The 15,961-nt window shown below is 43.1% G+C and overlaps 1 non-coding gene across 1 annotated transcript; it reads right to left on the bottom strand.

Annotated features, from left to right (window-relative positions):
• Positions 1-9,416: 9,416 nt before the first annotated feature.
• Positions 9,417-9,491, bottom strand: Trnap-cgg (transfer RNA proline (anticodon CGG)). Its single transcript has one exon. It is a non-coding gene; the product is annotated as a tRNA-Pro (tRNA).
• Between the last annotated feature and the right edge of the window lie 6,470 nt (positions 9,492-15,961).

Raw genomic sequence — 15,961 nt, 5'->3', positions numbered from 1 at the left:
CTCGGATTCAGAAACTGTCATTCATGTGGATCACAACTAGCTCTCTTTGCTCACCAAGTAATGAGCGTTGTCGACAGGGACGTCAAATTGGATCCAAATTTTTAGATTTACACAAGGCTTTTGACACTGTTCATCGACATCTAATCAAATTGCGTGTCTATGGAGTATCGCCTCAGTTGTGCGACTGGCTTCGTGAGCTGCTGTCAGAAAGGTCACAGTTCGTAGTCATCGAGTAAATCGGAAGTAATGTCAGGCGTTCCTCGAGGAAATGTTATAGGCCCACTGCTCTTCCCGATCTACATCAACGAGACAGGAGACCATCTAGGCAGTCCTCTTAGATTGTTTACAGACGATTCTGTCATTTTGTGAAATCATCAGATGATCAAAACCAATTGCAAAATGGTTCAGAGATGATATTTGCATGGTGCCAGTCGTGGCACCTTACTTTAAATAATGAAAAGTGTGAAGTCATCCACATGAGTAGTAAAAGAAATATTTCGGTTATAGGATAAATCACATAAATCTAAACTCAATTAAATACTTAAGGATTACAATTACGAATAACTTAAACTGGAACAATCGCATAGTTAATGTTATGGGGAGAGCATACCAAAGACGGTGATCTATTAGCAGAAGACTTAGAAAGCGGAACAGTTCTACTAAAGAGACTGCTAACACCATACTTGTCCGCACTCTTCTGGAGTACTGCTGTGCAGTGTGGTACCCTCATCAGATGGGACTGGCGGAAGACATCGAAAAACTTCAAAGAAGACAAGCTCAGAGTGCTACGAAAGTGATACACTCCTGGAAATTGAAATAAGAACACCGTGAATTCATTGTCCCAGGAAGGGGAAACTTTATTGACACATTCCTGGGGTCAGATACATCACATGATCACACTGACAGAACCACAGGCACATAGACACAGGCAACAGAGCATGCACAATGTCGGCACTAGTACGGTGTATATCCACCTTTCGCAGCAATGCAGGCTGCTATTCTCCCATGGAGACGATCGTAGAGATGCTGGATGTAGTTCTGTGGAACGGCTTGCCATGCCATTTCCACCTGGCGCTTCAGTTGGACCAGCGTTCGTGTTGGACGTGCAGACCGCGTGAGACGACGCTTCATCCAGTCCCAAACATGCTCAATGGGGGACAGATCGGGAAATCTTGCTGGCCAGGGTAGTTGACTTACACCTTCTAGAGCACGTTGGGTGGCACGGGATACATGCGGACGTGCATTGTCCTGTTGGAACAGCAAGTTCCCTTGCCGGTCTAGGAATGGTAGAACGATGGGTTCGATGACGGTTTGGATGTACCGTGCACTATTCAGTGTCCCCTCGACGATCACCAGTGGTGTACGGCCAGTGTAGGAGATCGCTCCCCACACCATGATGCCGGGTGTTGGCCCTGTGTGCCTCGGTCGTATGCAGTCCTGATTGTGGCGCTCACCTGCACGGCGCCAAACACGCATACGACCATCACTGGCACCAAGGCTGAAGCGACTCTCATAGCTGAAGACGACACGTCTCCATTCGTCCCTCCATTCACGCCTGTCGCGACACCACTGGAGGCGGGCTGCACGATGTTGGGGCGTGAGCGGAAGACGGCCTAACGGTGTGCGGGACCGTAGCCCAGCTTCATGGAGACGGTTGCGAATGGTCCTCGCCGATACCCCAGGAGCAACAGTGTCCCTAATTTGCTGGGAAGTGGCGGTGCGGTCCCCTACGGCACTGCGTAGGATCCTACGGTCTTGGCGTGCATCCGTGCGTCGCTGCGGTCCGGTCCCAGGTCGACGGGCACGTGCATCTTCCGCCGACCACTGGCGACAACATCGATGTACTGTGGAGACCTCATGCCCCACGTGTTGAGCAATTCGGCGGTACGTCCACCCGGCCTCCCGCATGCCCACTATACGCCCTCGCTCAAAGTCCGTCAACTGCACATACGGTTCACGTCCACGCTGTCGCGGCATGCTACCAGTGTTAAAGACTGCGATGGAGTTCCGTATGTCACGGCAAACTGGCTGACACTGACGGCGGCGGTGCACAAATGCTGCGCAGCTAGCGCCATTCGACGGCCAACACCGCGGTTCCTGGTGTGTCCGCTGTGCCGTGCGTGTGATCATTGCTTGTACAGCCCTCTCGCAGTGTCCGGAGCAAGTATGGTGGATCTGACACACCGGTGTCAATGTGTTCTTTTTTCCATTTCCAGGAGTGTACATGAATTGACAATTGGCAATTACTACAGAAAAAGCGTCTATCGTTGCGGCAGACAAACGGTAGAAATACAGGGTGATTCAAAAAGAATACCACAACTTTAGGAATTTAAAACTCTGCAACGACAAAAGGCAGAGCTGAGCACTATCTGTCGGCGAATTAAGGGAGCTATAAAGTTTCATTTAGTTGTACATTTGTTCGCCATTTCAGCCAATAAAGTTTTTGGTCTCTTTTTCTTCGAAGGTGCTACTGTAACTGGACTACAGTATCTGGAGATGTTAGAGAATTGGCTGTTCCCTCAGCTCGAACAAGAAGCACAACAATTCATATTTCAGCAGGATGGAGCGCCACCACATTGGTACTTATCTGTCCGTAACTACCTGAACGTCAACTATCCGAGGCGATGGATCGGCCGCCAGGCAGCCCGTGACAGAGCACGTCATCACTGGCCTCCAAGAAGCCCTGATCTTACCCCCTGCGATTTTTTCTTATGGGGGTATGTTAAGGATATGGTGTTTCGGCCACCTCTCCCAGCCACAATTGATGATTTGAAACGAGAAATAACAGCAGCTATCCAAACTGTTACGCCTGATATGCTACAGAGAGTGTGGAACGAGTTGGAGTATCGGGTTGATATTACTCGTGTGTCTGGAGGGGGCCATATTGAACATCTCTGAACTTGTTTTTGAGTGAAAAAAAAACTTTTTAAATACTCTTTGTAATGATGTATAACAGAAGGTTATATTATGTTTCCCTCATTAAATACACATTTTTAAAGTTGTGGTATTGTTTTTGAATCACCCTGTAATATTCAGCGTTAACAAATCACTGTCGATGTAGCTTTTTCACTGTTGTTCAGCATATTTTCAGAAAATCATTAGATCGCTCTTCAGCCCTTTAATTCCAGTGAATACGGAGATTATTAGTGCTTAAAAATTGTTCAATTATTCAATACAGCCTTCTGTAACATACTAATGGTAATGCAATTGTTAGCAACGATGCCTAAAAGCGGCTCGAAACTTCTATTCAAATGTAACTGAACTACCGTAACAATTTACTTTTCTGAGTTTTAATATAGTTTCAGTCTGAAATATGCTTTGATTTGACTGGAAAATTACTTAGCGTGTCCGTCCTTATTACACCCACCGCACAGTCGCGTGATATGAAGCACGCTCACACGCACTGCTCCTTGCATGATTTATTTGAGAACCTTTGCTTGAGCAGCGTGATTAAATTTCAAGTGAACATGCTGGAAAGTGTTTCAGTACAGGCACTAAGACAGAACAATAGGGATTAAAATCAGAGCCATGACGGAACATTGTTGTGTTCCGGGAACAGGGCATTTATCTGCATGCTGTGTTACATTTCCTATTAGATGTAGACATCTGTTGTAATTCTGCAGCATCCTACATTTATTGTGTTGCACAGAGAAGTTCCTTGTTAGGATCTTAGTACATCCATTGTACAGGAAGCACATGCAATGGTCACTATCGCATATGCTGTCATTTATATTTATTTGACTATGCTGGTGCTAATTTTGTATCTAACATTTGACGATGCCACTACGTCTGCAGTACATTAGGACTTGTTCTTATAGAACAGATCTGAAGATGGTCATTACTAACAGGAACCGGTTGTCTGATGAAAAAAAAATTGTGACCACAGATATCAAGTAAAGAAAATTTATTCTATATTTGGGTCACTGTTTCATTCGCGACCATGTCGTAGCTTGTGAGAAAGGGAAATGATTGGAAGTAGTACATAATATCCTCCTCAACGCACTATACGGTGGTTCGCGGAATATTTATATAGGTACAGAAGCAGACATGGCTTGTTACGGATCCAAGAGCAGTGTCACCATAGAGCACTGCACTGCGCACGCCTCTGTTGTGCCTTCTTCTAGCTACCCCCTGATGACAAACACCGTAAATCCTAAAGTTTTAAACGTGCTACGTTGTCAGCGACCGTTTACAGAGTAAAAGTAAAGCAACAACAGCCCTAAGTCGCAAAATTAAGGCTTTTCACTTGGTTTCGGCACTACATGAGTGCCTTCAACAGACGTAAAACATTCAAAGTGGCCTGTCACGTATAAAATAAATATGAAGTGATAAATCTTTAGTCACAAAATTTTTGAATTAGAATACGTGGGAGGCAAGCACTATGGATTGCAAACACACGTCGAGCTACGGGTAGCATCTATCAGTAAAGAGCAAATATCTCTTACTCGCCACAGCTTAATTGAAAACTTGCGCCCACTGATCAAAATGAAAGGAGGTAATACCTACAAATGGCTCTGAGCACTATGGGACTTAACATCTGACGTCATCAGTCCCCTGGAACTTAGAACTACTTAAAGCTAACTAACCTAAGGACATCACAAACATACATGCCCGAGGCAGCATTCGAACCTGCGACCGTAGCGGTCGCGCGGTTCCAGACTGAAGCGCCTAGAACCGCTCGGTCACAGCGGCCGGCAATACCTACAAATTTCCACACAAAGCAATGTATGCATGATTCATAATGGCATTCACCAGGGGCTAGTTGAGAACAGAGCAATTACCAGCTTAATATGGCTTGGAAACCACTGTTCCATCTAATCTGAACAACCTGTTCAGCTGCACTACAATTTTCACATTTTCTCCGAAGTACACTGGTGTACTTAATTAAAGCAACAAAGTGCTGCTTCCCCGTCCTGTGTATAACTCACAATATAATCATACAAACTGTCAAAATATGTCATTACAACAGTGTTCTGCATTCAAGATGGCATTCTGATCAACGGACAACCACGCCAACAACGACGCCAGAGCACCCATCAAGCGGGCCGGTGTGTGCAGGGTGGTTCCACATCCACATTTGCTGTGTACACAGTCACAGACGGTGCAGTATGGCACAGTCAAGACGCCTACAGACTCTCTGCTGTAGAGGGCTATAAGAAGAATGGAAGCAGGAGAATCACAAAACGAAATGGCCCCATGGCTTAATGTGAATCGTCATGTCGTTTCTCAGATGAGGCGACAGGTCTTTATTTTAAGTCACCCGCTAAGAATTCCACTCTTGTGCCAACCTCTTTATCTCAAAGGAGAACTCTGCAACATACGTTCTCAATTACCTCTGCGATGTAATCCAATTTCTGTCTTCCTCTACAGTTTTTACCCTCTACGGCTCTTTCTAGTACCATGGAAATCAATTCCTGATGTCTTAACAGATGTCCTATCATCCCGTCCCTTCTTCTTGGCACTGTTCTCCACATATTCCTTTCCTCCTCATTCCTGACCTTCTCAATCCATCTAAATTTCAACGTTCGTCTGTAGCACTACATCTCAAAGGCTTCCATTCTGTTCTGTTACGGTTTTTCCGCAGTCCATGTTTTACTACCATACAATGCTGTGCACCAGACATATATTCTTAGAACTTTCTTCCTCAAATTAAGGCCTATGTTTGCTACTAGTACACTTCTCTTTGCCAGGAAGGCCCTTTTTGCCAGTACTTTCGTATTTCTTCGATTTACTCTCGATCCATTCTGTGCTAATTAGACTGTTCATTCCATTCAGCAAATCATGTAATTCTTCTTCACTTTAGCTCAGGATAGCTACGTCATCATCGAATGGTATCACTGATACCCTTTCAACTTGAATTTAAATTCCACTCCTGAACCTTTCTTTTATTTGCAACATGGATTCTTTGATATACGGATTGAACAGTAGGGGCGTAAGACTACATCCCTGTCTTCCACTCTTTTTAATCCGAGCATTTCGTTCTTGGTCGTCCACTCTTATTTCCCCCTCTTGACTCTTGTACATACTGCATATTACCCATCTCTCCCTGTAGCTTACCCCTATTTATCTCAGAATTTCGAACATCTTGCATCATTTTACTTTGTCGAGCGCTTTTTATAAGTCAACAATTCTTACGAACGTGTCTTGATTTTTCTTTAGTTTTGCTCCAATTATCAATCGCAACGTCAGATTTGCCTATCCAGTGCCTTTACCTTTCCAAAAGCCAAACTGATTGTCATCTAACACATCCTCAATTTTCTTTTCCATTCGCATGTATATTATTTCTTTCAGCAACTTGGATACATCAGCAGTTAAGGTGATTGTGCGATAATTCTCGCACTTGTCAACTCTTGCAGTCTTTGGTATTGTGTGGATGATTTTTTTCTGAAAGTCAGACGATATATTGTCATACATTCTACACACCAACTTAAATAGTCGTTTTGTTGCCACTCCCCCTAATGATTATAGAAATTGCGATGGAATGATATCGATCCATTCTGCCTTATTTTATCTTAAGTCCTCCAAAGCTCTCTTATATTCTCATTCTAATACTGTATCCCCTATCTCTTCTAAATCGACTCCTGTTTCTTCTATCGCATCAGTCAAATCTTTCCCCCCCATAGAGGCCTTCAGTGTACCCTTTCCACCTATCTGCTCTCTCCTCTGCATTTAACAATGGAATTCCGCTTGCAGTCTTATTGTTACCACCCTTGCTTTTAATTTCACCGAAGGTTAATTTGACTTTCCTATACACTGAGTCAGTCCTTCCGACTATCATTTCTGTTTGGATTTCTTGACTTTTTTAATGCAGCCATTGCGTCTTAACTTCCCTGCACTTATTACTTATTTATTCCGCAGCGATAGTGTTTCTGTACTCCTGAGTTTCCCTGAACATTTTTGTACTTTCTTCTTTCATCTATAAGCTGAAATATATATTTTGTTACCCATGGTTTCTTTGCAGTAACCTTCTTTGTACCTGTATTTTTCTTTCCAGCTTCTGAAATTGCCCTTTTTAGAGATGTATATTCTTCTTTAACTGCGCTGCCTACTGGACTATTCTTTATTCCTGTATCTACAGTCTTAGATAACTTCAAGTGTATGTCGTCATTCCTTAGTTCTTCCGCATCCGACTTCTTTGCGTATTGATTCTTCCTGACTAATCTCTTAAACAGCAGCCTACTCTTCATCACTACTAATTTGTTATCTGAGTCTGTATCAGCTCCTGGGTACGCCTTCAATCCAGAATCTGATTTCGTTTCTCTGTTAGACATTGATGTAAACTGACTGAAATCTTTCAGTATCACCCGGCCTTTTCCAGGTATACCTCCTCCTCTTGTGATTTTTGAACAGTATATTTGCTGTTACTATCTGAAATTTTTAGAGAACTCAATTAGTCTTTTTCTTCTCTCATTCCTTGTCCCAAGTCCATATTCTCCTGTAACCTCTTCGTCTACTCCTTCCCCTACAACTGCATTCCAGTCCCACATGACTATTAGATTTCCATATGCCTTTTTGTGTATTGTATTACCCTTCCCGTATCCTCATTTACTTTCTCTATTTCATTTCCAGCATGCGACTTCGGCATGTACACCTGAACTGTCGTTGTTGGCATTAGTTTTCTGTCTATTCTGATAAGAATAACCCTATCACTGAACTGTTCACAGTGTCACACCCTCCTATTCACAACGGATCCTACTGCCAATATACCATTTTCTGCTTCTGTGACTCATGTGACCAGAAATACTTGTTTTCTTTTTTTTTTTTTTCATTTCACTTCACTGACCCTATAATATCTAGATTGAGTCTTTGTATTTTCCTTTTCAGATTTTCTAGCTTTCTTACCACATTCAAGATTCTGAAATTCCACGCCCCGACTCGTAGACGTTATCCGTCCGTTGATTATTCAATCTTTTTTACATGGTCACCTTACACTTGGCAGTCCCATCCAGAGATCCTAATGGAGGACTATTGCGTAATATTTTGCCAATGGAGAGTTCATCTACATCTACATCTATACTCCGCAAGCCACCTAACGGTGTGTGGCGGAGGGTACCTTGAGTACCTCTATCGGTTCTTCCTTCTATTCCAGTGTCGTATTTTTCGTGGAAAGAAAAATTGTCGGTGTGCCTCTGTGTGGGCTCTAATCGCTCTGATTTTATCCTCATGGTCTCTTCGCGAGACATACGTAGGAGGGAGCAATATACTGCTTGATTCCTCGGTGAAGGTATGTTCTCGAAACTTCAACAAAAGCCTGTACCGAGCTACTGAGCGTTTCTCCCGCAGAGTCTTCCACTGGAGTTTACCTATCATCTCCGTAGCGCTTTCGCGATTACTAAATGATCCTGTAACGAAGCGCGATGCTTTCCGTTGGATCTTATCTGTCTCTTCTATCAACCCTATCTGGTACGGATTTACTCTGGTAAGGAGTATTCAAAAAGTGGGCGTACTGTAACGTACTTCCTTTGTTTTCGGATTGCATTTCCTTAGGATTCTTCCAACGAATCTCAGTCTGGCATCTGCTTTACCGACGATCAACTTTATATGATCATTCCATTTTAAATCACTCCTAATGCCTACTCCCAGATAATTTATGGAATTAACTGCTTCCAGTTGCTGACGTGCTATATTGTAGCTAAATCTTAAGGGATCTTTCTTTCCATGTATTCGCAGCACATTACACTTGTAATCTTCATAATGACATTTTGTCAATCAGAGGCCACATGTCCTGTGGAGGCACGCTATGTGTCTTTAATGCAGTCGTTTCTATTGTCTTGTGCATATTCATGTCGTTAATCATTGCTGATTCTCCCACCTTTTGGGGCAATTTCCCGCCTCATGGGCAAGAAAGTGCTCTTCCACTCTCTTTGGCAAGACCTTTGGAAGAATGGGTCACGTTTTATGATGGAAATCTTCAGCATGCCTCCAATCTGGTCGTTAATCAAAATTTAAACGGTGGCGGGTTTCTTATACAGGACCGACGAAGTTTCTATTATGACTCAAAGATGCTGTCCCTAGAAGACGGCCGGCCTCGGTGTCCTAGCGGTTCTAGGCGCTTCAGTCCGGAACCGTCCGACTGCTACGGTTGCAGGTTCGAATCCTGCCTCGGACATGGATGTGTGTGATGTCCTTAGGTTAGTTAGGTTTAAGTAGTTCTAAGTTCTAGGGGACTGATGAACCTAGAAGACGCGACAGTTTATAGAGACATAAACTGTATCCCAGACACCGGTAAAGGGCTGACCAGAAAGAGTGGATCGTTATTTCGCAGTAAGGGCACGAAGATACTGCAATGCAACTGGCATCTGATCCCGCTTCATCCCCTGGGCGCCTTGCATCGAGGCAAACGATGTACAGAAAGAGATTTTCACTCTGCAGCGGAGTGTGCGCTGATATGAAATTTCCTGGCAGATTAAAACTGTGTGCCCGACCGAGACTCGAACTCGGGACCTTTGCCTTCCGCGGGCAAATGCTCTACCAACTGAGCTACCGAAGCACGACTCACGCCCGGTACTCACAGCTTTACTTCTGCCAGTATCCCGTCTCCTACCTTCCATACTTTACAGAAGCTCTCCTGCGAACCTTGCAGAACTAGCACTTCTGAAAGAAAGGATATTGCGGAGCCATGGCTTAGCCACAGCCTGGGGAATGTTTCCAGAATGAGATTATCACTCTGCAGCGGAGTGTGCGCTGATATGAAATTTCCTGGCAGATTAAAACTGTGTGCCCGACCGAGACTCGAACTCGGGACCTGTACTGTGAGTACCGGACGTGAGTCGTGCTTCGGTAGCTCAGTTGGTAGAGCATCTGCCCGCGGAAGGCAAAGGTCCCGAGTTCGAGTGTCGGTCGGGCACACAGTTTTAATCTGCCAGGAAATTCTGATGTACAGAAAGTTTGAGGAGAGTGAGCTTTTTTGTTGGAGACCTGCTGTTTGTTTACCTCAGGCGTGCCTTCACAAAAGGGAACGTCTAGACTGGAGCCGTCAACATACCACCTGCACGATCGAAGAGTGGGCCCATGTTCTTTTCACAAATGAGTCCCAATTTGGTCTGGAGAGTCATTCTAGGCGGATTTGCTTCTGGAGGAGACGCGGAACACAGTTTCGAGACCCAAACATTTTGGAAAGAGAGCGATATCCAGGAGGATTCTTAGTGGCGTGAGCAGCAAACTTGCAACCTTGCAAAATTTCTGTTTGTTGCTTTAATTTTGGTCACCAGTGTAGGTTAAACCATTTTAGTTCTGTGGAATAAATGCCCGGTGGAAGACACGGTAGCTGTAGTCCACCAAGGGGACGGTGATCCATTGCGGAGAAGAGCAATCAGAGCAGGCGTGAGGCTGCCGCGACAGCGGCGATTATTCACGCCGTAGGACGGCGGAACGGGCCCGCCAACAACAAATAATGATCCGGAAGCGACGCGGCCGGCCGATGGAAATGTGATTGCGTACGAGTGCCGGTGCGCGCTGATTTATGCCCCATTCATAATCATAGCCGATTGACGGCGGGATTTGCATATTGAAAAGCGGCCCCCAGCCAGGTTGCCACCGGCTAGGAGGCAGGGAGAAGCTGTGGGCATCGACCTCTTGTGCCACCGCCGCCTCCCGCATGCCGCCGGAGAGACAACAATGAGATACAGATTAACAGCCAGGGAAAAACAAAATTCGTGTGAAACACAGCTTGTTTCATTCATACGCCACATCTTGCAAACATTAGGGTCACAGATGGATACGATCGTCCTAAATGTCCCACAGTGTCCATTACAGGCCAAGAAAATACGAGGGCTGTCCAAAAAGTAAGTTACGATTGATCGCGAAATGAAAATCACAGTGAAAATCAGAAATGTTTCATTTGTAACAGTTAGCTACACCTTTCAGCTACTTCTCTACGTAGTCGCCGTTCTGACTCAGACATTCGTCGTAGCGTTGTACCAACTTTCCAATACCCTCATCATAGAAGGCAGCCGCCAGTGCTTTCCGCCAATTCTCTACGCTGGCCTAAAGCTCGTTGTTTTCATAGCCAGCGGTTCGTTTGAGCAGAGATGAAACTCATTGGGAGAAAATTACGGGCTGTATTGTGGGTAACCAAACATTTCCAATTGGAACGATGCAGGAACATCTTCATTGCCCCTGCAGAATGAGGCTGAGAACTGTCTTGAAGAAGGAACCGCACGACAGTTATGTAATGTTGGTTGCATAGCTTCAGGGAAAAATTCTCACGAGGCCCTCGTACTTGGCGGGAGACACTATTTTCTATAACATCTTTACGCGCTCACTAAGAGCTCAGGAATGAAAAGAGCGACATAATTCTACCTAGAGTCATACTAGAGACACTGCCCAACATATCTTTGCAAAGCTTTATCGGATTTTCATAGTCGTTTCCATTTCGCGACCGATCGTAACTTACTTTCTGGACAGCCCTCGTATTACGTACAGCACCTTTGTCAATATATGATACGTCCGGTGAATATAGATTTAGGAGGAATCTACACTGAAGCGCCGAAGAAACTGGTATATTCAAGCGTATTCAAATACGGAGATAGGTAAACAGGCAGAATACGGCACTACGATCAGTAACGAATGGGTGAGGCAACAAGTGTCCTACGTTATATCTGTTATTGTTGCTACAATGGCAGGTTATCAAGATTTAAGTGTGTTTGAATGTGGTGCTATAGTCGGTGCACGAGCGATGGGACGCAGAATCTCCGAGGTAGTGATAAAGTAGGGATTTTTCCGTACGACCATTTCACTAGTGTATCGTGAATATTAGGAATCCGGTAAAACATAAAATCTCCGACATCGCTATGGCCGGAAAAAGACCGTGCAAGAGCGGGACCAACGACAACTGAAGAGAATCGTTAAACGCTACACAGTGTAACCCTTTGCAAATCGCTGCAGATTTCAATGGTGGGCCATCAACGAGTGTCAGCGCGTGAATCATTCAAGGAAACATCAGAGACATGGGCTTTCGAGCCGAAGGTCCACTCTTTGGTGACTGAACAACACAAAGCTTTTCACCTCGCATGGTCCCGTCAACACTGACACTGGACTATTGATGTCTGGAAACATGCTGCCTAGTCGGACGAGTCTCGTTTCAAATTGTACCCACGTGAACTGGTTTGGAGACAGCCTCATGAATCCATTGACGCAGCATGTCAGCAGGGAACTGTTCAAGCTGGTGGAGGCTCCGTAATGATGTGGGTCGTGTGCAGCTGGAGTGATATGAGACCCCTGATACGTCTAGATAAGACTCTGACAGGAGACACGTACGTAAGCATCCTGTCTCATTACCTGAATCCACTCATGTCCTTTGTGCATTCCGACGGATTTGTGCAATTCCAGCAGAAAAATGCGACATCTTGGAACTGCTACAGAGTGGCTCCATGAACGTTCTTCTGAGCTGAAACACTTCCGGGGCCACCAAACTGCCCAGATACGAACATTATTGACATATCTGAGATGCCTTGCCAAGCGCTGTTCAAAAGAGATCACCATTCCCTCTTACTCTTACGGATTTATGGACAGTTCTGCAGGATTAATGTTATTTCCCTCCAGCACTACTTCAGACATTAGTCGAGTCCATGCCACTCGTGTTGCGGAACTTCTACGTGCTCGCGGGGGCTCTACATGATATTAGGCAGGTGTGCCAGTTTCTTCGGTCCTTAAGAGTACATACTAACAGTAAATATATAAAACCGTCGTGTGTGGTGTCGGCTTTGAACACATTAATATACAAAACTAAAAGACGAATTTTCACTGGATTTTCGCATGAAACTTGACTATAGCTTTGTGCACGGCACAGGCTTTAAATCCATCAATATCGGATAACGGAAAGAAAGATATGTACAAATACGTTGGAAGGAATCTGTGTGGGATGGTCCCGGCGGAGGTTCGAGTCCTCCCTCGGGCATGGGTGTGTGTGTTTGTCCTTAGGATAATTTAGATTAAGTAGTGTGTAAGCTTAGCGACTGATGACATTAGCAATTAAGTCCCATAAGATTTCACACACATTTTAACTTTTTTTTTTTTTTAATCTGTGTGGATGCGAGAATCACATACCTGTCAAAGGGGTAGAGGTGAAAATGAAGGGTTGGTAACGAAGAGCGAATACCCAGATTTTATTAAGCCAATATTTGAGAATGAGACAAGTTAGTGACTTGCAACCAACTTTACACGTAATCTGAAACCCTTATGAAACTTTCTGTCGCTGCCACTCCTCAGAAAGTGATGGAAGGAAAAAAAATTGTCTGCTTCCGCTTTTCATTTCCGCATCATTCATTACGCTGGCTCTTATTATTTCTTTACTACATACTGTATTCGCGACACATTTTGCAGACGGTGTGCATGTACATTACCGAATGTACCTGTGAACGTGTATCGTTGTACGACCTGTAGTTCAGTAAAGATGAAGTCACAGACACCGACATGCGTGAAAGACTGACGCATCATCATTACATTTTAATTTGTTATTATTAATCCGCTGAACCGACCCCGATGAAATCTGATAAAGAGATAGCTTGAGTACTGTGGAAGAAAACAGACTAACTTAAAAAGTGTATAGTACAAGGTACTTAGATTTGAAGAATATTATGCGAACTAGGGGAAAATATTTACTCTTTGACGTTAGAATTTGAAACGCTTTTGTTCTTGATATGTGCTACGCCTTACGATTGTAAGTAATGAATGCAATTCTTAGATAATCTTCACTGTGTTTAATCGATACTTGCACACTACATCTATAGGACCACGCCTAGAGGCACGCTCCTACCCACTCCTTTGTGTACGCAACGGTGCAGAATGGGGAGGATTTCACGTGCTATGCTTACCAAAACAGGTAGGTTCGTGATGGCAGCTGATTTCGTTGTAAGTTACACATTTATTGTAAGTTACTCTTACTCGTTCACCGCCACTCGTCGTAACAAAACTATTGATATGCGACGGCAGCCGAAAATAAGAGATACCAGTATACAGGGTGTTTATAAATGAATATCGGGGTTTTAACGCTTTATAATATTTATTAGATTAAGATTACAGTTATAAATTATATGTCAAATGAAAGTGCAACTGAAACAGTTTTACCAAGAACCTTATAAATGTTGAATGTTTAACGAAATTGCTGTGTAAATTTCGTTAAAGAATTTTATTTGTTTTTAAGTTAATTTTCTTTACCTTACTTTCTTTGCGTGCGAACTTTGTTGTAGAACCTCTCTCTTATTTACGTGTGGTAATAAAAATTTTCACTTTCAAAAGAATTACGTACATTTAAAAATTACGTGAACTTATATTAACTGATTAAGAATATTTGGTTGAAAATTAAATTCTTTACATCATTCGGCCTTGGCACACATTTTCTAAATGCAGTGGATTTTTTGTTAAATATTTTTACTGAATTCTTTCCGGCGTTAGCTTTTGAACACAAGATTATCACTTTTAGCAGAAAATGGTTAATTATTACCAAGCCGACATTTGATTATCACTGATCAAACCTACTTCGCTATACATTAAAGTTATTTGAAAGAACCAAAATTGTTAAATTTCAATGTTAACTATCCGTCTAAGAATGCACAAATGTGTAACTATTTTTTTAAAATCTCAGTCAGTCTCTGGATCGCTGTAAAAGAAGAACATTCTCTTAGTTCACTGTTAATGTTTATCTATCTGTTCCCGATTTACAGGTTTGGTTGATTTTTCCTTTAGCGGAACAATTTTTTAATTGTGCCGCCGCTGCAAATCGATCGGTCGCGGCACAGCCCAGCAACACCGCTAAAAAATGCTGAAAACTCTTTAAAGAAATATTATAGATGACATGGGCAAGCTAATTTACATTAATAATACACACTTTTTATAAATTCTGATATATTTAGATCAAGCAATAATTCAACTCACATTAGTTCGTAATTTCTCCTTCAATGGCGGCTAAATCTAGATACAGACAAATGACGTCTACCCATTCACCAAATACATCGACACAGCTTCCTACCGCTTTCAGCTCTAAACGAGGAAGACCAAAGAATACATAGTGCATTGTGCTTTTATAGTATTGCTGACTATTAACATTTCTTTGTAATTTCACGACATTATTTCCCTCTGGCTGAATTTCACGTCTCTGTTATCTCAGATATTGACACATTTCGCATTTACATATTTAATATAGAAATATTACCATCCTAAATAAAGAGAGAATATTACTACAAAAAATATTACAATAATAACAAATGTCTTTTACACAAAATTCAGTAATATTTTTTTAAATAATTACATTATATACAAATTGCTCAGAGTGGCGTATATGGTACAAATAAACTTCAGTTTGTTAATGTGTGAGTTTGCCAGGGAACGTTACAAATGAGAGCACTGGCATATCGAAGTACGCGATTGGTTGAACTTCACTGAACCCAAGCGTTGGATAGGTCGCAATGGGGCCCCATGACAGGGCTTGCTTTGCACGGCCTCCACGTTCACCCGACCTAACGCCATGCGACTTTTTCCTTTGGGGCTTCATCAAGGATCGTTTGTACGCGCCTCCGCTACCAGCTGACCTTCTTGAATTAAGATACCTGACTGAAGCAGCTGTTGCTACAATCACTGAAGATACACTTATCAACGTTTGGGAAGAGCTCGGCTATAGACTTGATTTGTGCCGTGTGACAAATGGTGCTCACATTGAACCTTTATAACGTTCTTGGTAAAACTGTTTGACTTGCTCTTTCATTTGACATATCATTTATGACTGTAAGTTTAATATAATAAATACTATAAAGCGTTAAAACACCGATATTCATGTATAAACACCCTGTATTTGTTAGAAGTACTCACTAATTCTAATTACACATTCTGTTTAAATGTGTCAGACTTTTGTTGTTTGTAGAAATACAGCGGAGACAGTATGTATGGATTGTGGGAGCACAGTATGTACGTGCGATGAATTTTCTTTTTTTTTTCTTTTTTTTACCGAGAAGGAGAGAGCTTCTCT

This window comes from Schistocerca serialis, chromosome 8 (genome assembly GCF_023864345.2).
Source record: "Schistocerca serialis cubense isolate TAMUIC-IGC-003099 chromosome 8, iqSchSeri2.2, whole genome shotgun sequence".
Classification (NCBI taxonomy): Eukaryota; Metazoa; Arthropoda; class Insecta; order Orthoptera; family Acrididae; genus Schistocerca; species Schistocerca serialis.
This window is presented reverse-complemented; position numbering and strand designations above follow the sequence as displayed.